This window comes from Schistocerca cancellata, chromosome 4 (assembly GCF_023864275.1).
Source record: "Schistocerca cancellata isolate TAMUIC-IGC-003103 chromosome 4, iqSchCanc2.1, whole genome shotgun sequence".
Classification (NCBI taxonomy): Eukaryota; Metazoa; Arthropoda; class Insecta; order Orthoptera; family Acrididae; genus Schistocerca; species Schistocerca cancellata.
Genome location: NC_064629.1, coordinates 820,462,415 through 820,489,523, shown reverse-complemented (window position 1 = coordinate 820,489,523; position 27,109 = coordinate 820,462,415). Strand labels below are relative to the sequence as shown.

General features: G+C 38.0%; 1 protein-coding gene across 3 annotated transcripts in view; it reads left to right on the top strand.

Moving 5' to 3' along the window:
- The first annotated feature begins 15,635 nt into the window (after positions 1 to 15,635).
- Positions 15,636 to 27,109, top strand: part of LOC126184842 (PRKC apoptosis WT1 regulator protein-like) — a 57,500-nt gene continuing 46,026 nt past the window's right edge. For 2 of the 3 annotated variants that reach the window (XM_049927451.1, XM_049927450.1), the window contains exon 1: positions 15,636 to 15,800. The gene's annotated coding sequence lies outside the window, so the exon portion shown is untranslated. The remainder of the gene's footprint in view (positions 15,801 to 27,109) is intronic. The other variant, XM_049927452.1, reaches the window with a different exon arrangement.

Genomic DNA, 27,109 nt, shown 5'->3' with positions numbered 1-27,109 from the left:
GCAGAAATTGGACTATTATGGAGTAAGGGGAGTAGCTTACAATTGGTTCGCCTCTTACTTTAAGAACAGAAAGCAGAAGGTAATTCTCCGCAGTATTGAGAGTGGTAGCAATGTTCAGTCCCAATGGGGCACTGTTAAGTGGGGCGTTCCCCAAGGGTCAGTACTGGGGCCACTGCTGTTTCTTATTTATATAAATGATATGCCCTCTAGTATTACAGGTGATTCAAAAATATTTCTGTTTGCTGGTGACACCAGCTTGGTAGTGAAGGATCTTGTGTGCAATATTGAAACATTATCAAATAATGTAGTTCATAAAATAAGTTCATGGCTTGTGGAAAATAATTTGATGCTAAATCAAAGTAAGACTCAGTTTTTACAGTTTCTAACTCACAATTCAACAAGAACCGATATTTTGATCAGACAGAATGGGCATATTATAAGCGAGACGGAACAGTTCAAGTTCCTAGGCATTCGGATAGATAGTAAGCTGATGTGGAAAGCCCATGTTCAGGATCTTGTTCAGAAACTAAATGCTGCTTTATTTACCATTAGAACAGTACCTGAAATAAATGACAGTTCAACACGAAAAGTAGTTTACTTCGCATATTTTCATACGCTTATGTCATAAGGTATTATTTTTTGGGGTAATTCTTCTGATTCAAAAAGGGCATTTTTGGCTCAAAAATGGGCTGTTCGAGCTATTTGTGGTGTAAGTTCGAGAACCTCTTGTCGACCCCTATTCAATAGTCTGGGAATTCTGACATTGCCCTCACAGTATATATTTTCTTTAATGTCGTTTGTTGTTACGAATATTAGCTTATTCCCAAGAGTTAGCAGCTTTCACTCAGTTAATACTAGACAGAAATCAAATCTGCATGTGGAATGAACTTCCTCGACTCTTGTGCAGAAAGGAGTGCACTATTCTGCTGCATCCATTTTCAATAAGAACTCAAAAATCTTAGCAGTAGCCCAAACACTTTTAAGTCTAAACTGAAGAGGTTCCTCATGGCTCACTCCTTCTATTCTGTCGAGAAGCTCCTAGAAGAGCTGAAAAATTAAGCAAATTCCAGTGTTACATCTCATTTTCTTTATTTAAACTTATGAATTGTCGCCTGAATACGTTTCTTATATTTCATTTTATCTGTTTCTACTATCGTGTTATTATAACATATACAATACATATACAACACATATAACATGTATTGACTCGTTCCATGACCATGGAGACTTCTCCTTAATTTGTCCCACGGAACAATAAATAAGTAAATAAATAAAGCTGACACAGCTTAAGATCAGCATCACTCAGTACACAAAGGTTACCCGAGGAGGGTGATTTTCATGAAGGCAATTGATGGCCTTCATCTGGCTGATTTTGTTGACTTGATCATATACATCAAATACAATCCAGGCTATAAATATATATTAAAGGTATTTGAGATGTACTCCAAGTACGCATGACTCGCTCCTCTAAAAAGTAGAACTCATACTGACATTGCAGATGCATTTGGAAAAAAAATGCAGAAGATGTGAAAGGATTCCAAGACATTTACAAACAGACTTAGTTAAGTAATTTTTACTATATTCATTCCAAGAAGTTAATGAGAAAACACAAGATGAATCATTACACATCATTTTCAATCTTGAAAGCTTCAGTTGTGGAGTGATTAAACAGAACTCTTAAAGGTAAAGTGTCTGAACATTTCACTGCTCAGGGTTCTTCCAAATGGATTCATATGATGCAAGATCTAGTAGTGCAATGCAATAACAAAAAACACGGAACAATTAGTATGAGACTTGTTCATGTGAAAATTGACAGCTTTTTGTCTTTTGTATAATAAGATCAAGTTGATAAACCTACAATGCAAGAAGGTATCTGCTGGATGATTACATGTCACGACCTGTAACTGCAAAAAACCGGATATCCAGCCACATATACAGCCAAAAAAATCAAACAAAGAAAGGGACATGACGTTTTTGTAAAATGGCTTGATTTTGATAAAATACTGCATTCCTGGATTACTTTGTAAGAAAGACAGAGAGTGCATATGTGTTCTGGCTTCTCTCTCTGTAGGACAGAAGCAGTGACAGCAAGAGTGGCTAGCGGCTGAACTGATTCACAAAACACTTCTATCATATGCAAGAAGCTCTCTGTCTTGCGCAAGATCAAGCACTCTCTCCTGGCTTTCCGTTGCTAGACGCAATAGTCATTGTTTGCATAACTGTGTTTGTTATTCTGCTATCACTGTGCTCCATACTGTTGTGCATAGAAAAGGTATCGCCTTGTTTCTTCCCTCCCCTATATGAGTATATGCCACAAATCTCCTAACTATCTCCTAAATTCGCCTATGTTTTCTTCCCTCCATCCAATCAATGCCCATCGAAATTTCTTCAGCAACATGTCCTCGCACAGCCAAAGGATTTCAGTAATGGAAAAGGGTTTGTCTGGATCTAATTTTTTTCCAGTTTGTTGAGTAATTGTACAGGGATGGATCACCATTCCATCATCTTCAAATTTCTTAAACACATGGTGTAAGGCTTAGACCTCTTAGTCCTACATCTATTTCTCATTTAATGCAAATGCAGCACCTCCACCATAGTTACTGCCCACGCCTATGTCGTCCACATATGCCAAGGTAATGTTTGCTGCATTACTACCTGCTTCAGTGGGCCCAACTTGGCACTCGCTTTGACTCTCCACACACTTTGTCCCCAGTCTCTCCCACTTTTCTTGTCACTTCTTCACATTCTCGATCCTCTTCTCTAATTTTGATATTGTCTCATGACTATATTCCTGTAGTCTCTGACACTCATCTTTTGCCTCCATTGTTATGCTGTTTGCTTCTAAGTCTACGTCCTTCACCTCCTGAGCATTTCTCTTCGTTTCCTTAGCCAAATTCATAATTTTATTCGCCTTTTCCTTTATTTCACGGATTTCATCTCATAGCTTCTCGTTCATGTTTCTGTTTTCTTTCCTCATTCCCTTCAAAAATTTTATAATACTGAATGTGTCACTTTTCCGTTTCACTAGTCCCTTCAGGTGAAGCCAGAAATGATCCTACTGGAGTACCATCTCTTGCTTTCTTCTTCATTTTCATGCCTTCCTCTGTTTTCCGGTTGAGAATAATTCCCATGGCTTTCACGACTTGTGGTGCATCATCTGCTGTTTCTTCATGTGTATTGCCAATAAATGTACTGTCTTCGTTTTTTAACAGGTTGCTATCTGTTTTCTATCTTCATGATTGCCCTCTATTGGAATTGACTGTTCCATGTGAAACGTGGTATCGTCCTCTCCTGACACAAAAACTTACAGTTTTGTCCTCCTCCATCATATTAACTGTTTTACACCTGTCCCGATTTAATATGTGATGCATATTTGTGTCAACATACAAACTCGACTAAATACCAAATGTGAAACACAATCTGACATGTTGATGTACCCACTGACATTGCTACTCATTGTAATCGAACATACACCTCCTCAACATAACATAATCCCATTCAAAATTTTTCAACGTATTTTTCAACGCAGATATATCAATAGATGTAGAGCAGAGCCCACAAATCCACGAACATGAACCTAGAGGGAAGAAACTGCATGAATTCAGTCCAGCAAGTACTAGTGACTACTGTGATACGACGTTTGTCTCTTGTCCAGGGACATAAACAACATGGAATGTATGAGAAAAAGAGGAAAAAATGATATTAATGATTTGGACTGTGCATAAGGAGGTCCAAGTGGACATTGAATCTTGAGCACAAATTCGCCAATTGTGCAAAAACCTCTGTGTTTGAACAGTTATCTGTTCCCAAAAAACTAATTGTGAGCTAGACACACCTTTTAAGATCCAAGTTAACAATTTTCATGTGTGCAGCTTTAATAAATAAAGCGATTTCTAAGGCCCTAACTATAGATTCTACGGTGGAAATTCATATAAAAGTTAAGTTTAATATTAATGGAAGGTGTCTCAGAGAAACAATCTTTCACGGAAGACATAATTTATTCAATAAAACATAGTAAAAAATGAACAGATTAGTCAAGATTGCTGAATGTTTTTTAAACTCAATACATATAACTGTAACTACTCGATTTGAATGGTTTGAAGAGCTACTTTCCCCAGTGAGGTAACTAATCCCATCTAACACAAAATACCAAACACTAATCCAGTCTGAAAATTCATTAACCCCAAATGAACACAGTGACGGGAAATCTGCTGGTTCATCAAGAGGTTCATGCACACAATACAGCACCTGTGAATCTGAGACAAGGTATCATACAGAAATCTGCGAGTGTGAACCAATAACCCCCTATAACACTGGTGCTGCAGCTTATGCTCGTCATAATTATTCCTAGGCAGTTGTGCTGGAAGCTGCTAATGTGCAGATGCCTCTGTTGTAGAGGATGTGGGTTGCTGCAGCTACAACTCCAAACCCCAGTCCACCAATAAGCTGTGTGCTGTGGACTGTGACTTTTTCCATCCACCATAAAATCTCACCATCATCACCTTATTTTCTAGCGTCTTACTGCACCCAGAGGCTACATTCCTTCTCTTAGGAAATCACTGCTCACCCACTGTTTGTGTGGCGACTTGGCTACAGTCCTTCTGCTAGGTAGGTGTAGATTGCAAGATACACAACAGCCACTGGGCTCCCAGACTGCATACTGGTGGTCTGACTTCCATGAACACAGGCACCTGAGGCTGCTGTCTCTGCTCATCGCAAAAAGTCACTGTTTTTTGTAGCAATCTGTCCATCCCGTGCCAAATCCGAGGCACTACGCCTTCCCACATGTCAAACAGTCATTCACAAAAACAGGCCTTTCCAGCACCAAGCTAAAAACGTTATCTTTCTCTCTTCCCTTGATTGACTTCACATAGAATGAAAAAGGCATGTAAAATAGCTTTTGATGTTGCAACCAGACATCAGAATCAATCAAATTCAGACCTTAAACTTAAAGATATAATTTTTTGTGAGTAATAAATAATCATAAAATAACTTTTGAGGAATACTGAACTGCATTTTATTGATGGGCATCAATCATATTACATAACTATAAAATTATCTTACATCTAATACATGTGAATGATACACTAATACAATTTGCTGATATACAGATAATATTACATTTTATATTTCTATATCTTTCTTATTCATCTAAATCACATTCAATCTCATCACTGGAACACCTTTCAGAATGAAGTAGTTTCTCATGAAACTTCATATCTACAGAACTTACACATTTCTTTGCTTTCATTAATGATACATCATCATATTCAGTAAGCAATGGTCCATTATACACTGATATCTGAGAAATATCTAAATTACCACTTACGGTATCTCTAGTGGGCTAAACTCTTAGATCATGGTTGTCTGTTGCTCTTTACTTACTTCGGCAATAACTTTGTGGCCAAACCTGTATTGAAATACTGTGTATTGAGAAATGAAGACTGTATCATTGCATTGTTTTTCATGTTTGTTTTAAAGTAGGGTTAGAAGAGGGCTTTAAAATTTTGAACATGCTCTGAGTGACAGGGACAGCTGTAAACAATTCAGACTCTTATATTGTAACAAATAAGCCCTCGGTCACAAATATTAAGTCAAAATTGACCTGGTTTCGACGCTACTATGAGCATCGTCTTCAGAATTAGATTAACTGTACTAACACATTAGGTATATAGTGCATTAATAAAATGAAAGTGCAGTACTTACAAGTCACATATTAAAAAAGATGATGTCGCCTTTCCGGCTTAGATCTTTTTTAATATGTGACTTGGAAGTACTGAATCTTTTCGAGTCAGTACAAACTTTAATTTTATTAATGTACTATATACCTAATGTTTTAGTACAGTTAGTATAATTCTGAAGATGATGCTCATAGTAGTGTCGAAACCAGGTCAATTTTGACTTAATATTTGTGACCGAGGGCTTATTTGTTACAATATAAGAGTCTGAATTGTTTACAGCTGTCCCTGTCACTCAGAGCATGTTCAAAATTTTAAAGCCCTCTTCTAACCCTACTTTAAAACAAACATGAAAATACAATGCAATGATACAGTCTTCATTTCTCAATACACAGTATTTCAATACAGGTTTGGCCACAAAGTTATTGCCGAAGTAAGTAAAGAGCAACAGACAACCATGATCTAAGAGTTTAGCCCACTAGAGATACCGTAAGTGGTAATTTAGATATTTCTCAGATATCAGTGTATAATGGACCATTGCTTACTGAAAAAAACTAAATATGATGATGTATCATCAATGAAAGCAAAGAAATGCGTAAGTTCTGTAGATATGGAGTTTCATGAGAAACTATTTCATTCTGAAAGGTGTTACAATATAATTCTGACACGGTCACTGAACCTTAGCAGCTATGTTCAAAGTTTTAAATTCAGACTCTATCTTAACAAGTGAATGCCACTCTTCAGGAGAACATCATTTTTCTATGAGCCTTGTTTTCTTTTCAGTATTGTCAAAGTCCGTGTCACAAGAGAGAAAAAAATGTGTATGTTCAAGGAAATGATGAATAACACTCTAAAATCTGTTTGTGTTTGTAAGACTGAACACAAAGTAGCAGTATTGCATTCTTATTTTTGAAACACAGTTGCCTAAAATAGTGTAAGTTAATTTGTGTCAGGGGATACTACAATTTTTAGATACTAATCTAGGCATGAAATAGCTTCATAAGGGCTCTTTTTACTGTTATATTCTCTATACATGAACATGTGTGCCTTACAACTATCTCAACCACATATATATATACACACACTCCTGGAAATGGAAAAAAGAACACATTGACACCGGTGTGTCAGACCCACCATACTTGCTCCGGACACTGTGAGAGGGCTGTACAAGCAATGATCACATGCACGGCACAGCGGACACACCAGGAACCGTGGTGTTGGCCGTCAAATGGCGCTAGCTGCGCAGCATTTGTGCATCGCCGCCGTCAGTGTCAGCCAGTTTGCCGTGGCATACGGAGCTCCATCGCAGTCTTTAACACTGGTAGCATGCCGCGACAGCGTGGACGTGAACCGTATGTGCAGTTGACGGACTTTGAGCGAGGGCGTATAATGGGCATGCGGGAGGCCGGGTGGACGTACCGCCGAATTGCTCAACACGTGGGGCGTGAGGTCTCCACAGTACATCGATGTTGTCGCCAGTGGTCGGCGGAAGGTGCACGTGCCCGTCGACCTGGGACCGGACCGCAGCGACGCACGGATGCACGCCAAGACCGTAGGATCCTACGCAGTGCCGTAGGGGACCGCACCGCCACTTCCCAGCAAATTAGGGACACTGTTGCTCCTGGGGTATCGGCGAGGACCATTCGCAACCGTCTCCATGAAGCTGGGCTACGGTCCCGCACACCGTTAGGCCGTCTTCCGCTCACGCCCCAACATCGTGCAGCCCGCCTCCAGTGGTGTCGCGACAGGCGTGAATGGAGGGACGAATGGAGACGTGTCGTCTTCAGCGATGAGAGTCGCTTCTGCCTTGGTGCCAATGATGGTCGTATGCGTGTTTGGCGCCGTGCAGGTGAGCGCCACAATCAGGACTGCATACGACCGAGGCACACAGGGCCAACACCCGGCATCATGGTGTGGGGAGGGATCTCCTACACTGGCCGTACACCACTGGTGATCGTTGAGGGGACACTGAATAGTGTACGGTACATCCAAACCGTCATCGAACCCATCGTTCTACCATTCCTAGACCGGCAAGGGAACTTGCTGTTCCAACAGGATAATGCACGTCCGCATGTATCCCGTGCCACCCAACGTGCTCTAGAAGGTGTAAGTCAACTACCCTGGCCAGCAAGATCTCCGGATCTGTCCCCCATTGAGCATGTTTGGGACTGGATGAAGCGTCGTCTCACGCGGTCTGCACGTCCAGCACGAACGCTGGTCCAACTGAGGCGCCAGGTGGAAATGGCATGGCAAGCCGTTCCACAGGACTACATCCAGCATCTCTACGATTGTCTCCATGGGAGAATAGCAGCCTGCATTGCTACGAAAGGTGGATGTACACTGTACTAGTGCCGACATTGTGCATGCTCTGTTGCCTGTGTCTATGTGCCTGTGGTTCTGTCAGTGTGATCATGTGATGTATCTGACCCCAGGAATGTGTCAATAAAGTTTCCCCTTCCTGGGACAATGAATTCACGGTGTTCTTATTTCAATTTCCAGGAGTGTATATTTATTTATAAAGAAAGATGATGAGATTTACCAAACAAAAGCACTGGCAGGTCGATAGACACACAAACAAACACAAACATACACACAAAATTCAAGCTTTCGCAACAAACAGTTGCTTCATCAGGAAAGAGGGAAGGAGAGGGAAAGACGAAAGGATGTGGGTTTTAAGGGAGAGGGTAAGGAGTCATTCCAAACCCGGGAGCGGAAAGACTTACCTTAGGGGGAAAAAAGGACAGGTATACACTCGCACACACACACATATCCATCCGCATATACATATATATATATGCGGATGGATATGTGCGGATATATATATATATATATATATATATATATATATATATATATATATATATATATATATATATATATATATATGCAGATGGATATGAGTGTGTGTGTGCGAGTGTATACCTGTCCTTTTTTCCCCCTAAGGTAAGTCTTTCCGCTCCTGGGATTGGAATGACTCCTTACCCTCTCCCTTAAAACCCACATCCTTTCGTCTTTCCCTCTCCTTCCCTCTTTCCTGACGAAGCAACCGTTTGTTGCGAAAGCTTGAATTTTGTGTGTATGTTTGTGTTTGTTTGTGTGTCTATCGACCTGCCAGCGCTTTTGTTTGGTAAGTCTCATCATCTTTCTTTTTAGATATATTTTTTCCATGTGGAATGTTTCCCTCTATTATATTCATATATATATATATATATATATATATATATATATATAAAGTTATATACTTGGCTACAATGAAAAACTTCTAATGGAGTCATTGGCAGAGGCATATTTTTTTGAAAATCAAATGCTAAACATGCAACATGTGTATTTTCTTTTGCACTTTTAATTTCCTCCCACAGTCATATATAGAATACTTCACTTTTACAGAGGTGTAGATCCTTTTCTACTTCAAACAATTTTTTATCTTCTGGATTATCATTATTGGCTATTGTTGATTCATTCCAACAGTCACATGATTAACATGTGTATCTTTTAGAAGTACCAAATGAAATACTGAATTTATTGTTAAAACAATTCTAATCTACCAGGGATTTCATATCAATACACACTCTTCCACATAGTGAAAAATTCTTTCTGGGTCTATATTAATAGTCATATGACACCCTGCAGTTTTCACATTATCACCTGCTTTTGAATCCTTAAATACCTCAGGTTGATATTGTGCTAAATACAGTTCGTACACTTTTTTAGATTCAGTTCTGATGATAATTAAACCTTTATTGTGCTATTTTTCTACATTAATGAAGTTTTGTACAGAAAAATGTTTTATATGGTGGATAGCATTTTCAGTGTCATTAGTGCTTACTTTGTTATGCCTGTTGTCATGTTGTCTCCTATTGCCAGTAGGTGAACCAATATTTTTTGCTGCATATGACCACAAGCACTCAGCTCAGGATTTGTTTATCCTATAAAGACTGCAGAAAGAATGGAGTGCTAAAGTAAAGTTGGCACCTCATAACATAACCACAGAATACAATAGTTGCTGCATGCTGCACCAATGGATGAGAAACACCAGTATAGCCACTCCTCCTAGGGCATCCCTATGCCAGCACAATCTGTGATCTAGTTACAACTGGGCTCGCCCCAGTTAGCAGTCACCAATTAATATGACAGCACCTTCTTAGACAGGCCACCAGTTCATTAAAGGACATAGGCAGAAGATGAGGTGAATATCATGTCAATTATACATCAAGTGAAGAGTCTTGTAAATTTCCAATTGAGGAAGGTGCAGTGTCAGTCATAAATTTTTAATCTGTTTACTGCAGATCGATTTCAGCTACTGTCTACCTATGTTCAGTGGAATTATATCCAAGTCATGATGAATCACTGTAAATAAAATAGCATGTGGTACCACATTGTAAATTTGACTGTCCTAAGTGGTAATTTAATATTCATAGATGTTTGTAAATACTCAGAACATTTCTGTGGAAATGGATTGTACCCAGATTAGTAAGTCTTCATGTTTATATTACAATAAAGTGAACTAATACTTTATGTGTCACTGTTTCACTCTGTCTCTTCCTAGAGCAAACCAAAGAACACACCACTGTACTGGCAAGTGTAAATTCATGTGGCACAACAACATGTTCCTTGGTTTTCAGTAGTATCTATAAAAAAATATTATAATGCATTTTGCAATGGGAACACTATTTTAACTAAATTGTATTACATCACTGCACACCTTGTATTTATGTGTGGTATTTCGAACTCTTGATTCTTCACCCTTTCTAGGCCTACACTACTGTATGAGTCTTGGTGTAACAGATGCACGCAAAAAGTCATCTTCTGCTTCTTTAGATGAAACAGCCTTGAGTTTTGTAATAATGTCCTCTTTCTCTTTTTTGTCTAATATATCAACACATATCCGTTTACAGTCACATGATCGACTTGTTTCAACTTCCTTTTCCTTTCCCTTTTCACTACATGATATACATGAATCTCCTCTTAATCTTCTAAGTTTACGTACATTTCTTTTCCACTTTCTACAGTGTTGTTAGTTACAATATTAAAATCAGAATCCATCTCCTGAAGCTCTTAATCAACCAGAAAAACAAAACAGAGTCATTTACATTTGGCCATTTTAAAACAACGAACATCTGCTATGCTTGTACTGTCACCAATTGGTGCAAGAAACAGGTAAGTCCAGGTCTAATCTGATTCTTGCTCCAATAAAAAAAATAGCATTCGTTGGCAACTTTACTTTTTCACTCAGATTAAGTCCATACAGGTCTGTTTCTTACACCATAAGATGTACATTCAGTGTTATATGTGATGCACTCTGTAACTCATTTTTGATTGAAAATCATTGGGGATTTTAGGTTTAATTAGCGGTGATACTGTTTGTTTACTTCATTGGAATGTTTACAGGTGAGGGATAGTCAGAAGTTTCTTTTTGCAAGTTTTGTAAAATGTGTTACAGTCAGAGGGCTAGATGTATAGAACGCTAAGCTACCTCAGATGTTTGAGAGGGCACATTATTTGAGCAGTGTTGTTTATGAATTTGACATAGCAGTATATTTTGTGAGAAATACCTGTAATAGTTTTTGGAAGTTATTAACATTTCTGTGGTCTGGAGCACTCACTCGGTCGGTGATAAGCATTTGATACTTTACTGATTTTAATTCTAACTTTGCTTGTTGTAATATAGATGTAAGTACTTATAAATTGTTCAGGTGACCCTATTGATTAGTATACATAGTGATTTTGACTAGGAAGCTAGCATACATCTGTATATATTTTGAAATTTTTCTGAGTATGTTTGATAAATCACAGTCTTACTTTCAATTCCTGTTGGCAGCCTTTGGTATCTAAACAAGCCACAGTACTCAATATGATAATCTGTTGAGATGGTTCAATAAAAGGATGTTACAAACAAGGCTCTGTGAGAACAGTTTATGAAAAGTATTTTCTCCTGTCTAGTTTAACAAGGAATTCATCTGGTTACAGAACAGGGGAAGCATCTATTGTGGACTGGTCACTGATGGTAATTTTAAAGTTACCACAAATGAAGGGCAGTATCATGATTTCAGCACTACAACAACAGGTAAATCCCTGATATGAAACTTCCTGGCTGATTAAAACTGTGTGCCCGACCGAGACTCGAACTCGGGACCTTTGCCTTTCACGGGCAAGTGCTCTACCATCTGAGCTACCGAAGCACAACTCACGCCCAGTCCTCACAGCTTTACTTCTCCCAGTATCTCGTCTCCTACCTTCCAAACTTTACAGAAGCTCTCCTGCGAACCTTGCAGAACTAGCACCCCTGAAAGAAAGGATACTGCGGAGATATGGCTTAGCCACAACCTGGGGGATATCTCATTCAGGTAAATCCCATTCACTACCAGTGATATGTTGAGTCACTCCCATTCATGTAATTTATCTAATTCAGCTTTGAGATGGTCTCTGATTATGAATGGTATAGCTCTAAAAAGGAAAAAACTGGGACCAAATTCCACTGGATGGTGATATGTGTTTTAACGTTGATATGTGTTTTAAAGTTAACAACGGATCCCAGTTCTGAGGTCATTAGTGGGGAAAATTCTTTACACCAGTTCTCAGTACTAATATATATAATAGAGATAGGAATAGATTTATTGAGCCATGTAGGGCCCTATCTTAAATCCAAACATAATAAATGCATGATGTCCAGGAACAATTGTTGTTTTTCGTATAGTGACGAATTTGAATGTTACAGGGTGTGGCAGAACCTTAAACTGAATGTTTAATGTAAAGCTGTCCTTAATTGGAATTTTATGATTACTATAGAAAAATAATCTGTACATTATGGGAACCAATGACGGTGCTCCTAGTTGCTAATATGTTTTACACGAATAGTGACAGTCAACTGAAGAATAATAAATGCATGAATATATTTCCAAATAGAATGTCATGAGCATGTTACTCCCATAAAGCGCTGTCATCGATTGTAACAGCCACAGCATTTTAGTTACCATATACAGGGTGTAATTAAACTTGCTTTATAGACTTAAGGACTTGTAGCGGGTAGCAAAATGGTTGTGTTTAGCACAGGAATCCATATCCGGAAACATTCCCTACCCTTTTCCCACTACACGTAAAATACCATAACACACATTGTTCTCCAACTACTGCTGCTTGTTGTCTTGGTCCACTTACAAGTAAAGAGTGATGTGATGACCACCAGCGTCAGCACAGATATGGTACCTCCATATCATGTGCTGGTATACATGATCATGAATCTCTGGTCCTCCAGCGTCTGCCACAACCAATCTGCCAGTAGGTTTTCCTTGGCTGCCACAGGGGTCTAATATCGGTAAATCGAGTATTTCATGTGACTCTGCCGGTAGCCGTCTAGCGAGTATAGATAGGGAGAAAGTGCAGGCCACACAATTGGGCCACAACGACCTATCCATTGTTGCCCAAATTATTGCTCCAGATGATCTGAGACTGTAGGTGAACAATGACATGGTGTCCCATCGTGCTGGAACTACGTGTTTTGATGCACATGTGGTGGCACATCTTCCAATAGCCCATGGAGTATGCTGTCAAGGAACTGCAAGTCCACTGCACTGATTAAATGTGGTGGAGGGAGGTATGGCCCAATCACACTAGAAATGGAATATATGTGCTGCACTGAATGGTTACTACTGTGTATCCTAATGCAGCATGAACAAAGACCACGAGCACCACAACAGGTACAAACCTCTCTGGGCAGATCACAAACTCAACTGAATGTCACGTAAATAAATCTGTAGTGGGCATCAGACTTCAGGTGATAGCTGAATGACGTACGTATTACCGTAGTCAGTAGCACTGAAACTGCGGGAGATTTGATCGGGAGTTGTGGTATTTTGCGTGTAGTGGGAAAACGGTACATTTCCAGAAATGAACCCCTATGCTTGGTCAGTTCTTTGCTACAAAAACATTTTTATGGAGTGAATGCACAAAATGTGGCAAAATATTCCAAATGAAATGACTGGGCTAACAGTGACAGCTAAATACTTAATGCATTGGAGACTTCTTGTACAGCAATGTACTGGCAATACTGAGATAATTTGTGTGCGAGTCACAATCATGTCTTTGTCGACTTGGAATCTGACTGGCACCTTTAGAATCGCAACTGACAAGGAGACAGCACGACCGTGGGGTTGGGGATTTGTCCAAAATTTTGTGTGGTGAAAGAGGACCCCTAACACCTCACGTGGTTAAAATATTAGAACGCACTCCCCGGAAAATCCCGGGAAAAATCGATCCAAAGTTTCTTAGGTGCCTTATGAGTATAAAATGTTTGTCCATTGTCGAGCCGCCCTGTGGCCTAGAGGTTGCCGGCACAGTATCTCAGTGTGTTCGGTCAGAGGGTTAGCAGCCATCTGTAATAAAAAAACTGAGCTACTCGATCAACAACGAATTTAAACGGGTGTCTTACGACGTCTGCCCCGAGCAGATCCAACGAACGAAAACGAACAAAATGAGATTAAAAAAAAAACGATATCTAGGGCTCGTTTCTTATGCCAGAGGTCTTGGATACGACTCCTCCTCTGGCACTTTTTTTCTTTTGTTTCATTTTCTTTTGTTATCCCACCAATTATTCAGAAAGTTTCCTAAACCTACATTATCTTTAACAAATTAGTTACATTATTGTATAAAAATTATTTTCTTTTTGTCCAACAACACAATTCATGGCGGTGGGTTTTCCATTTTTCATTGTAATTTATATGAGGAGAAACATTGGGTTTTTAATCAGAATAACGAAGGCGATTGGGAAACATTCAGTTTTTATACATATAATAATTATAAACAAGAACCGCAGTGGTAATTATCGTAAAAACACACAAAGCAATAATTTTTGCAACATATAAAAGCGGATTTTTTTCAATCACAGGGCGTTTGCAATAAATCTGTACAAAAACATGCCCCATTAACATTTACGAAAATGTTTTGAGTTTCTGATAATTTTGAGGCAAATCATGTCTTGGAATGTTGGTGACGATAATTGATGGTGAATTATAGAATGAACTTTTATACAATCTTCCCGAGAATTAATTTCACGATTCTCCTGTAACAATGGGCTGCAATTTTGCAAGCAACAGAAGAAAAAAAAAAAACAAAGGTGCTGGAGGCGGAATCGAACCCGAGACTTCTGGTGTAAGGGTCTCAGCGCTACCCATGTAGGCCAAATGGCCGCTCGGCAGTAGGCTAACATTTTATACTCATAGGATCCTAAAAAGCTTTGGATTGATCTTTCCCGGGATTTTCCGAGTAGTACGTCTTAATATTTTAACCACGTGAGGTGTTAGGGGTCCTCTTTCGCCACACAAAATTTCGGACAAATCCCCGACCCCACGGGCGTGTCGTCTCCTTGTGAGATAAAAGCTTTGTCGACGTTTGAGAGACCGAAAGAAATTGAGTTCAACTTTCATCTGAAAGCACTGTGACGACTGAGCCACGTAATGTCGTGAATTACAAGCTTCTTGACCATTTCGTAACTGATCATTAGCGTAAACAATGGGGGCTATTTGGATAAGTATTCTGAAATTTGACTGTGGAAGTATTTGTGTTGTTTGTTTCTCATTGGCTAAGTATTTGCTAAAATACTGCCTTTTCAATAATCTTGTTGTAGACCTATATATCCAGTAATAAGTAATAGATTGTGTTCATGCGAAACAGTAAACTAATCTAAAAAGGGGACTCACAATGGAAAATTTGTGCCATAGATTGTTTAATATTTCCGCAAAAAAAGAAAACATACTACTCCTGTCTCTCATTGTCGAGACAAAGTTTCACAGTATTTTGCTACACTGGGAAATGCATTGCGTTGAACTGAGAAAGAAGTTTATAGTTCGAAACATATCTTTATGCTTCGAAATCATTATGTAAAACCCTGATCCCCACTTTATAGTTTTATATCTCTGTAAGCAAAGGCCTTCCATTCCTGCACTGTTCGTGTGAGTATCTTTGTAAACACGCATGTACGCACGAACATTATAATCGCTGCATGTCAATAATATCGTTAATAGTTTGACCATAATGTTATCAGTGACGGAGTAGTGGAATTTTACGAAAGTATAGCTAGTGACAGTGTGCGTGATACGCTAGGGGTGCGAGCTGTTGTGGAATAAGGAGGTAATGTGGATGTGTCCTAGAATTTAAAGTGCTCGTTTCTAATTCTTTTCATTACTCCATTTGCATTTCTCAGATTGCAGCATCCCGATTTTCTGAGAGACTTCTTAGTACTGAAAAGTGTCATTACTAAAGGTTTATGACTAGTGCTCGTATATTTTTAGTCTTTTTGTACGTGTCACTGTGTTGCGTTGAATAATATTCGAAGTCAGTTTGTGTTTAATCGCCACATTATGGGTAAACAAAAGTAGATCTTATTAAGTTCCGTGCTACATTGTTCCATTGTTGTTGCTGTCATCTGTAAAAAGAACGATTGTGTCGGATGCAAATGTTTTATTGACACATTCCAGTTGTAGTGTCTCGTGGATGACGCGCTGTGACGCACCAAGCGTATTAGATTGAAAATTAAAACTTATTGACGTTGTTATTGGATATTCGCCTTCAGAAAGGAAAGGGGCACTAAAACAGTATGTTTTTGTATAGAAAGCATTATTTTTCTATTTCATATTGATTTGTTGGTGAATTACTTTGTTTGTGTCATGTGGCAGTTTCCTTAGATTTTGGCTTACTGCTTAAACACCTGAAAATATAATGAAAGAATTTTTCACCGAAACGTTTGTTTGTTCGGGGGTGTTTTTAAATAGCGTAGCCAAATGTTTAAATTTTTCGCTACGTACTTTCTAAAAATAGGTTAGGCCTATAAATAAATTTTAAAAGTGGTCTAGTTTTTAAAACTAATGTTGTCGACACAGTCATATGTAATAACTTCGTAATTTAAAAAAAAAAAAAGTTTTTAAAGGGCAGTCATCCACAAACATCACACAACACTTTAAAACGTGCGATTGCCAGGATGCGATTACAGGCACGTAAACAAACATGCAGCTGTGTGAGCCACTGAGTGCCATACAAAATTTCTGCGTGTTTGGGTACCATGGAAATTAGATTGGCCCCTGGTATGTGCTTGTCGACATCTACATAACTCTGAAACAATATGTGGTATGCGAATAAAACATTGTTGGGAACTCCTTGACACGTTGGACGAATGGGGAATGTCTCTGATTGATAAAAATTCGTATTATCTGTTTGGTGACAGTATTTTCCAGCTTGGGTACTGCAAACATCTATTTTGGAAAAATATATGAATGAGAAAAGTGGAAAGCTTAAGTGTATCTGTACTTACTTGTGATATAATTTTCCTATTCCACACTAATAACGAAAATCCAAATAAGTGAAATGAAGAACAACACATGTTTTGTGACATGTATTACTTAGTACCATTGCATCTATCTTCAGAACTGTTCTTCACTTTATACAGATATTTGAGGACCACTTGCTTGCTTATATTTGCACTTCAAAATGTCTTCATTTATTCTAATTAGCTTTAGCACTGTAATCAGAGGATTTATGAGGGGGTTAATAATAGTTTTTTTATGTTACATTGTAATTGTCATATGACCTATCTTGTGAGAAGACACCTTTGACCATTTATATTTGTGTGGATTCTAAATGATATCAATATCATCAGTATGTGTCTCTGATTATAGCTGGATTTGTCAACATAGTGTATGTGTCTGCTGCACCAATTCAACTATTCACCTGACTACTCTTCATACATATTATGAGAAAAATTTGAGAAATGTGTTATTTAATATTTTTGACTGTGTCCCACATTGTTGTTGTTTTGAACAGCTTAGCAGAATGACTGGTCACGCCATACTTCAAACCATTGTTCGTAACCTTTATTTTTGTTGCTAGCATGCTTATAGTTTAAAACACTCGTGATTAAATTCTCTTGTTACAGACGAAGTTGATATAAAAGCACAGACTGGGTAACCTTTGTTGAGATCTGGGCCATCTCATTTTTGGGTCTTTCACGGTATTATGTTCAAACAGAAATGAATGCCTATATTTAAATATTGTTATTCAAGCTGTTGGTGGCAATAATGATACTAACATCTTTTTTCAATGAATGTAAGGCATCAACAAATTATATAAAGCAGCAGAGAAAGTCTGGGGTGGGAGGATGGACATTCTTCTCTCAACTACCACTTTGACTAACCTGTCATATTCAAATTGTGGACTGTTGTGAAAAGAAAGGCATCAGGTTTCTGACGTCCAATTGAACCACTAAATTCTTTTATATGGATTATGTGTTCACTATTTCTCCATTGAGGAAGTTAACCTGACAAAGTGTGTCCCACAATGACACCTCTCTTCTCACATCCTTTTCCATACAGCTTTTTCCCAATGCCCTAGGACCCAATGATGGAGAGCAGAAGAGAAACATTTCTCATCTAAGATTGTCAGTTATCCCTTAGCCAAAAGAGGCCACACCAGAGAAACTGGCTTTTGTCTTAGGGCTTGCAGCAGTTCATTGCAGTTGTGATGTCTAAAATCTGTAACTCATACCCGTGTGCCATGACAGGCTCCAGAATCACAGTGAGTGGATTACTCCCTTGCAAGTTGCGAACTGCCAAAAAGCATTGCACGAATGGCAATTTCTCCTACCATTTTCCTCAAAGTCCAGTGGCAATGGGATATTGACAGTGGGAGCAGGCTTGAGTGAGGCTTGAAGGTGTCGGTCTGAACTTCCACATTGGTGACGGGTATTTGATAGTCATCTTCCTGAGAACTCTAGTGACTATTTCTGTATCTGGTCCTGCATCTATGACTAGGCAAGCCTATTTAGGATAACTAGTGCCCACTCTGAATGAGGATGCCCTAGGGAAAAGTAGGGTGAACATAGTGTCACATTTGCAACTGTCTGGGAATCTGCACCCTGACGTTCACTCGTAATCTGCAGCTGGAAACAAAGAAAGAACAATGTGATTGGCTATTGGAACATGGTATGTCAGGACTCTTCTAGACGGACTGGAAAGAACAAAAACTCATCACCCCATGAGCTAGCAAGATAATATATATGCATTGCACATTAAGTGGAATCACTGTCAAGCAAAGAACACGTTAGTGACACTAGTTCAGGGTACACCATCTTCTGGAAAGGAAAGGATGCAGATTGTCATTGAAGGAATAATAATTCTTAGAATTCCTCTCGTTGCAGATAGCTTTGTCACAGTTATCTCTGCCTCTGCTTCCTCTTTAGACAGTGCTGAAGATACGAATAACCAGTTCAACCATCAACTGAACAATGTTCGTCAGTATACCTACTAAAGATAAACTCTTGCCACTTGACGACTTCAGTGCTAGAGACAGTTGCTTTTGGGTAATCAGTGTGTTGGAAACTGCAACACAGGTGGGTTGCAACTTTATGGTCTCTGTGGTGGACATGAGCTGTATATCACCAGTATGCAATTCCATGTACCTAATCATTACAAGACCAAATGGATGCATCCATGTTCCAAACACTGGCATGTTACTGTCATCATGTCCCAGGATGACAAGAAAGATTTTCTGATCAGGAAAACAGCTCGAAACATTGTTGGTTGCAGGACTGTTCACAAACTGTTAGTGAGCCATTTGAGGATTCTCATACTTTGTAAACCACAATCCTACTTCTCAAATACTTTCAGGAGGAAATTCACCATTTACAGCCTTCAGGATAAAACTTTTTGCTGTCTTGAAAGACACACTTTTAGATTGTCTCATCGAAACCAGTTTAAAATACACCATCAAAAAGACTGTAGAGGATATCTTTGGTTTGAATGTAAAGAAGAGAAATTATTTTTTATGAAAATAATGAAATAATGAACCTTTATGTATCTAGTGGAATGCTTACCTATTTCTTGCTCAAGATCAATCCTCTATGGAAAACAAAACATGTTTTCCAGAGCTCAAGTGGAAATATGAAACTGAAATAAGGACAGTGAAGAAAAAGTGGTGACAAAGTCCAAAGAACTCCAAAGGCTGTCAATGCCAGGCACTTCAGTTTGTACGTTGAATAAGAGATGTTAATCAGGGGCACTGGAAACAGTCAGTTGTATGACCATCCTTGCTGACAGTCGTGGCATCTTGAGCTGCTGGAAAGAGCACTACAGGTCACTTTTAAATTATAGTTTTATTGCTCCTAACAACTTCCAAAAACATGTCTCCCAGCAACCAGCACAACCATAGGTGACAGTCTCACTAAAACTTCGTAATTTAGTAAGGTTCTAGATCTTATGAAGTTGAGAAAGGCACACATACCTGAAATCCCTCTGGCGACAATTCAAAGTGACAGCTTACCTCTGAAACACTCTCTTCTCTGTTTCTGTTAATATAGAAACCCACAAGGTACCAGTAGAGGTGGAGAATTCCTCATTTGTCACTATCTTTAAAGAAGGTGAAAGAAGCATATGTAGTAATTACCAAGTGACATATCCTTGCTCTCATGGCTGGTAAAATTTTTGCTAAAATTCTGCATAATTACCTCCAGGCTCTTTCTGAGACTGTATGTCCCAAATATCAGTCCGGACTTCACCCCTGCAGAGGCACTATTAATATGATCATCTGTATGTGATGACAACAAGAGAAATGTGGGGAACAACATAAGCCTTTACTGTTAGTGCTCTGTGACCTAGAAAAATGTTTGATATGGTGCCCAAAGAAGCTATGTGGGAGCTCTTAAAATGTTTCAGCTGAACATTATGTTGAACTGACTAAAACTGTCCGTGATGATGTGTCTTGGCAAGTGCTATGCCAGAATGAAACATCTGATAGACTCTCTATTACTTACGGGCTCAAACAATGATGCATTCTCATTACGACATTGCCCTGTAACTGTCATGCTCAGAGACATTGTCTGTAACCAGAACCTGAGTACAGATTGATAGAGGGCTACTTAATTAGTCCACAACATTCTAAAATGTTCACAAGTCTCACCCAAGTAACTGATCTAAAATATGCAGGTGACAGTGTTTCTCTGGCTCATACACCTGTTGAGTTGCAACTGTCTCTAAACTTTCAGTAGTGCATATGAATGTTTTGGCCAAACCATCAACATCCTGAAAACAAAGCTACTCTCACAAGCAGCTCCTAGAACTGCCTTTCTGGTTTTCAATGTCTGTATCCTGCTCACCTTTGGAACAAATAGATCAGTTCCTCTATCTGTGAAGTATATCAGCAACCAAAGGACATGGAGAACAGAATATAAGCTGTTACCTATGGTTTTTTTTCCCCTTACAATAGGGTCTTAGTGAACAAAGATATGACACTTCATCAAACTGATGGTGTAATGAGCAGTTAGTTCCACCTGACCTGTTGGACATTATAGCACTGTCATCTTAAGAAACTAGAATGCTTCAACCAATAAAAACTTAGATACATTATGAACATCAAATGGGATGACTTTATATCAAACAGTTCTTGAGAAGGGGAGGATGAATAGTATAGACGCTACTATAATTGGTGACAAACTTAGATTAATTGGTCATTTCTGATAGATTAGAAACCATAGACTTCCTTGACACATATTGTGTGGTGAAGTGAACATAAGTAGAAGGCCCCATGCTGTTCCTCTGAAGTGCTGCAATATCCATTTCTAGAAGAATCTTAAGTCTAATCATTGACACAAGTAATTGGTGTGCCACAGCAGAATATCTTAATCGCTGGTACCCAACTGCTTCAGCTGCTCCCTAACATTTTGAGCAGGCATGTTGTTAGTTGGAAAATGAGAAATAACAGAGATGAAAGTTTCATCAGGTCCAGACACACCTCCTGCCCTTATTATGTATAAACTGTGTGGCTGCATGTTTCATGCCAGGTTTGGTCTGCTAAGCCGTTGCAGGCATCTTCACACCTGAACTGAGGTGTAATAAAGAAAATATAGGAGAAAAATGAAAATGCTGATAAGAGCATCAGCCGATGTCTACATGTAGCTTATAAATATAGTTTGAAAAGAATATACAGTGCATTAATAGGCTGTCAAACATACATTAGCTATGTACTGGGGTTGAGCTATAGCCTACATCTGGCGATTAATGTGCAATTAACACTTGTGTGTTTGGCAGAAGATTCCTGGAGCCTTTTTGACAATTTCTCAAGCTTTGATTTTTCATATTTTATCATGATGGCCATATCTCACTAGGTAGATAAAAAAAAGTTTCTGAATTTGGAGGAGACACTTAGTGATTTAATTTTGTGAAAAGATCTCAGTAAAACAATAGATGCCTTTGTTTTAATGATTGCCAACTCAGCTTGATTATCATGTGTGTCAAACCTCCCTCCTCCCCCCCCCCCCCCCACTCTGCTTTTTCTTATGTTCTTCATCAATCCTACCTGGTATTAAGGATCCCATACTGCAATGCAGTATTGCAGAAGAAGATAGACAAAAGTAGTGTAAGCAGTGTGTTTAGTAGATTTGTTGCTCTTTCTGTGTGCTCTGCTAATAAAAAATAGTTGTGGGTTCACATTTTGTACATGATGGTTCCAGTTAATATTGTTTGTAATTGTAATCCCTTCATATTTAATTGAACTGACAGCTTTAAAGCTTATAAGAGTTGTTATGTAAACAGACTTTATTTATTATTAATGTGGAGGACCTCTCACTTTTTCTTGTTTGGGGTCAGCTGCCACTTTTTGCATGATGCCATTATATTGTCAAAAGGATTTTGTAATTTGGACCTTCTGATGACTACTAGAGAGTAAATGATAGTATCATGCACAAACATTTTTAGGTCTGCTTAGATTGTCTCCTAAATTGCTTATACAGATTGAGAATTGCAGGGTGCCTACAATACTTCCTTAGGAACTCTTAGATACAACTTTTGATTTTATTAGATGATGATCTTTAAGTTACTACAAACTGTGACCTTTCTGAAAGGAAATGAGCATATCAGAATACCATATAGCAAAATAAGAAAAGTAGTCTGCACTCCTCGGAGTATGGGACATCATCATCATCATCATCATTCATCATCATCAATATAAACTATTACGAAGTTTGAAGGGGGGTAGCAGCATTGAGGGAAAAGTACATGAAATGCTTAAAAATTATATGAAAAAAAGGTGCAGTCTTTCCAATTTGTAAACCAACTTGTATAATAGCGCTCAAATATTACTTGACCAGAAAAATAGAAATAATTTAATCTGTATTTGCAGATTCATTTAATGGCTATCCAGGGGCTAATCAGTTTCTGGAACAAAGTACTTACTGGCTCAATGAAGATGAATACAAACATTTGGCTATTGATAGATCTGTAAAATGTGTACTGGTACATCCAATATTGTTATCGTATGTTAAGTTGCATGACTTTTCTTGTATCAACACACAGCAGAGATTGCTCTGCTGTATAAGGCACATGGATGTTGTCATTATCCGCCTACAAATTGGCATTTGATATGCTGTTACCAGATTAGAACTTGGAAACATGACACATCATAATGTCGTTTCCATGTCTCCATAAAACATGAATGCCTGAGAGACATAACCGATGCCTCACCATCACTCCTTTGAATAGAGAATGTGGTACTTAAAAACAAGTACTGTATTGTTGCATTATTGCAACCGGTATCAGATTCTGAATTGAAATGCATGTGTTGCTGTCAGTGTGTGCCTTCAAGAGGGAAAATACGTTATTCATGTGCATAGTTGGCTCATCTAATATATTCACAACACATCATTTTCTCTCAGATAAACAATATATTTGCTTTCTTATCACAACAAATCATTTTCTCTCAGATAAACAAATATAATGAATAATTGTTGAGGGTAGAATCTTTAAATGTTTAGTGTCACTGTCTTCTGCTGCATTTGTGAATTTATTGCTCCCTTCACCATTTTAATAAATCTGAAGGAATTTAACATGATATGCAATACATTTCTTTCATTCAGACTGCATGGTTGACAGTATTATTAGCTAACTATTCTTGTATGAAGATAAGGATAGCTTATGCTTTCATTCTGTCTCTCTCTCTCTCTCTCTCTCTCTCTCTCTCTCTCTCAGTATATACTTTCGTAACTTATGCATTCCTTTAAAGTTCATACACTTATTAAGAAATAAATTTGTACTGGTGTCCTGAGTTTCCAGAGCAAGGAGTGCCTTTCTGTAGGTGGTAAAGAATGAAGGGCAAAGAAATAAAGCTGAAAAAAAGGAGACTGTGTGTAAAATATTCTTGAGTTTTACCTGTTTAACCTCCTATTTCAGTTATGTTGCACCTTGTATCTAAAAAGTTGAGAATGTCTGTTTACTGTACTAACAGATGTAAACAACATTATTATACTTAAAAGTTAAAGTGAAGATACTGTGTGACATGCATCTTCCCTTACACGTGATCTTAACATGCTCACAAGGCAACATAAAGAAACTTACTTTTTGCATACTTTCTTTGTGCATGATGACTTTTAACAGCATGGGATTACTTGAGGATGCAGATAATGGAGGCAGGATCATTTTAAAACCAGTTTGACACTCATCATGTCCGTTACATTTTCAAAAGAAATTCTTTGTAAATACAATTTTATTTTAATTCCATATGCTAAAAAACAAACATATTTTTACCTACACTCACCATAATGCTCTGGTACAAGTTAATTGTAGTCTAAGTATAAAATTAATGTGAATCCAGGGAATAATAACTACGACATTTTACTACTAGTACTATTACTATTATTATTATTTCTTTCTTTTCTCAGACGTTATGTCTGGTCAAAAATGGAAAGTGACGCGGACCTTCATCAAGCGTGACTTCCTTTTAACTGTACGGTATATGTTATATTGCATTTAGGAACTTTCGGGTAATTGAACATGTATCAATAATTACAGATTTCTGTAGTTGTATATACAAGTTTGGATGTAGCTGTATTGCATTGATGTACAGGTGGATATTGTGTGGTATGACTCCTGTAGTTGATAGTATAATTGGTATAATGTTAACTTTATCCTGATGCCACATGTCCTCGACTTCCTCAGCCAGTTGGATGTATTTTTCAATTTTTTCTCCTGTTTTCTTTTGTATATTTGTTGTATTGGGTATGGATATTTCCATTAGTTGTGTTAATTTCTTCTTTTTATTGGTATGATGTCAGGTTTGTTATGTGGTGTTTTATCTGTTATAATGGTTCTGTTCCAGTATAATTTGTATTCATCATTCTCCAGTACATTTTGTGGTGCATACTTGTATGTGGGAACGTGTTGTTTTATAAGTTTATCTTGTAAGGCAAGCTGTTGATGTATTATTTTTGCTACATTGACATGTCTTCTGGGGTATTCTGTATTTGCTAGTATTGTACACCCGCTTGCGATGTGATCTACTGTTTCTATTTGTTGTTTGCAAAGTCTGCATTTATCTGTTGTGGTATTGGGATCTTTAATAATATGCTTACTGGAATATCTGGTGTTTGTTTGATCCTGTATTGTAATCATGAATCCTTCCGTCTCACTGTATATATTGCCTTTCCTTAGCCATGTGTTGGATGCGTCTTGATTGATGTGTGGCTGTGTTAGATGATACGGGTGCTTGCCATGTAGTGTTTTCTTTTTCCAATTTACTTTCTTCGTATCTGTTGATGTTATGTGCTCTAAAGGGTTGTAGAAGTGGTTATGAAATTGCAGTGGTGTAGCCGATGTATTTATATGAGTGATTGCTTTGTGTATTTTGCTAGTTTCTGCTCGTTCTAGAAAGAATTTTCTTAATTGTCTACCTGTCCATAATGTAGGTTTTTATGTCGATAAATCCCCTTCCTCCTTCCTTTCTGCTTAATGTGAATCTTTCTGTTGCTGAATGTACGTGATGTATTCTATATTTGTGGCATTGTGATAGTGTAAGTGTATTGAGTGCTTCTAGGTCTGTGTTACTCCATTTCACTACTCCAAATGAGTAGGTCAATATTGGTATAGCATAAGTATTTATAGTTTTTGTCTTGTTTCTTGCTGTCAATTCTGTTTTCAGTATTTTTGTTAGTCTTTGTCTATATTTTTCTTTTAGTTCTTCTTTAATATTTGTATCGTCTATTCCTATTTTTTGTCTGTATCCTAGATATTTATAGGCATCTGTTTTTTCCATTGCTTCTATGCAGTCACTGTGATTATATAGTATGTAATCTTCCTGTTTAGCGTGTTTTCCCTTGACTATGCTATTTTTCTTACACTTGTCTGTTCCAAAAGCCATATTTATATCATTGCTGAATACTTCTGTTATCTTAAGTAATTGGTTGAGTTGTTGATTGTTTGCTGCCAATAGTTTGATCATCCATGTATAGCAAATGTGTGACGTTGTGTGGGTATGTTCCAGTAATATTATATCCATAATTTGTATTATTTAGCATGTTGGATAGTGGGTTCAGAGCAAGACAGAACCAGAAAGGACTTAATGAGTCTCCTTGGTATATTCCACACTTAATCTGTATTGGCTGTGATGTGATATTATTAGAATTTGTTTGGATATTAAGTGTGGTTTTCCAGTTTTTCATTACTATGTTTAGGAACTGTATCAATTGAGGATCTACTTTGTATATTTCCAATATCTGTAGTAATCATGAGTGGGGTACACTATCAAAAGCTTTTTGGTAATCAATGTATGCGTAGTGTAGCGACCTTTGTTTAGTTTTAGCTTGATATGTCACCTCTGTATCTATTACCAGTTGCTCTTTACATTCTCGTGCTACTTTTCAGCTGCCATTATTATTATTATTATTATTATTATTATTATTATTATTATTATTATTATTATTAGTTGGTTCAGGACAGAACTAAAGAAGCCTCGGACAAGTGCCGTCATGGTCGGGGTCGACGCTTGAACCCTATTCCCGCCCACTATAGTAACGACACTGCTAGGCAACTGGAAAATGATTTAAATCCAAATAGAGGTGTTTTGCAGGATATGCTTCCTGCAACGACCCTAGAAGGAAAACAAAGACAGAAGATGAGATGGTCAGATGGAGTTAATAGACACCTCATGTTTTGTTATTACCAAGCAACAAACCTAGGAACCAACACAACTGGATACAGATCACAAGTATACACAACATTTATTACCAGATACCCAGAATTAAAATTTTTAACAGAATAATGACTAGCTGATCTGATCCGTGTAATAATCAAAAATAACAGGATACCCCAGTCGGAATTAGAAAACATCAAACAACAAGTACAACAAATACTAGAACAAAATAATGTGCAATCAGAAGAAGAAGAAGAAGAAGAAGAAAATACAGTAATGGACTCAAACATCCCAGAGCAAACAAAGACCAACACGCATCAATTAAACAATCAGAGGAAAACGAAATCTTAAGACAGCCACCAGAACAAGCACAAATAGAACACGAAGTGACACACATGTTAGATATAGAAGAAAAATTTCAGCTGACATATATAGAATACAAAGACACAAATACAGACATTAGACCATTCTTGCATAGACCACCAAATAAGTCGAAA